This window comes from Belonocnema kinseyi, chromosome 6 (assembly GCF_010883055.1).
Source record: "Belonocnema kinseyi isolate 2016_QV_RU_SX_M_011 chromosome 6, B_treatae_v1, whole genome shotgun sequence".
NCBI classification, from domain to species: Eukaryota; Metazoa; Arthropoda; class Insecta; order Hymenoptera; family Cynipidae; genus Belonocnema; species Belonocnema kinseyi.
This window is the reverse complement of record NC_046662.1, coordinates 110,175,553-110,176,846: the sequence shown is the minus strand read 5'-3', so window position 1 is coordinate 110,176,846 and position 1,294 is coordinate 110,175,553.

Sequence of the window (1,294 nt, the reverse complement as noted above, 5' to 3'; positions counted from 1 at the left end):
ACAACCGCAGGATATCGCCGGGAGCGGGTGCTAATCTGAAAAGCATCTGACCGGAAATCAGAAGTTTTGTGATTCGTTTTCCGATGGAATAAAGATGGAGTAGGATCTTTTTCTCAAGGATTAACTTTAATTTTTTTGAGAGTTACAGATATAATATCTGCACAGAAACAAAGTCTTACTTCTATGATGGTCTAGTTTTTATTTTTGCCTTAAATTAAGCTGATGTCTAAAATTTAACAATAATTATGCCTTAAAAAGAGCAAATGGGTGAGGTGTCTAGAACGGTGACTCTGGGATACCGGACGACCTCTCAGAGTACGCAGCCTTATCCTTGCATGAGGGGCTCTACAAGAATGGACGAACCCTTTTCCTCTGTGCTCTTTTGCTGCTGTCCTCTTTTGCTATGTAGTGCGAGAAACACCCGGAGCTATCGCACTTTTCGCAGCAACGCCTGCGAAACCATGCTGAACTGCTCCGAAAAAGGGCTATGTAAGCGAAACGCCTACTCTATCACAGCTAGAACAAGCCGGAAACAGAGAAAGAGAGGCGACACTAAGACAACCGCGGGCAGGCATCCAATAGATGAAGGGTAATGCTTTATGACCTGGAGAAACATCAACGCCAACGTTTCTCTCAAGCCTAACGATCTGGTTGAAATGGGTGACGAGCTTTCTGGACATTTTCCGTAGAATCCGACCTCTGGGCTATCAATTATTGTGTGTATAATGCTGCGAGAGCTTTGGCGGATGCGAACCGTAAAACAAAATCAAAAGTTGATCATAGGCCCAAAAGACGAATGCATCAACATGGTTCTTCTTGACTTCAAAAAGCGAAACATGTTCGTTATCGAATTTTCGGCACCAGCTGACAAAAACATCATAGCCAAGGAGAATGAAAAGAAAGAGAGGTATCGAGACCTTATATGGGAGTTTCAACGGCTGTATCCGGAATATTCTGTCAAACTAATTGTCCTTGTAATCGGCGCTCTTGGAGGTGTCAAGCTTTCACTCGCTAATGGCCTAAAAAGCATCCCTGCGTATCAACAGTATGCTAAAACACTTAAAGGAAAAATGCAGAAGGCGGTAGTACTTGGGTCGCTCCGTGTTTTTAGGGTGCACGAGGCTTTTGCTGGATCGTCGTATTGATTCCGTTACAGACTGTAACCGCCTATCTCACGGTCGTGAGACGTGGTTGTGGTTGAAATTTTACCGCGATTTCGCTGGGAGCGGGTGCAATTTTTCAGATAAGCACACGCTCCCTGCGAAATTCTGCAGTTGTCCTTATGAAAAAATTT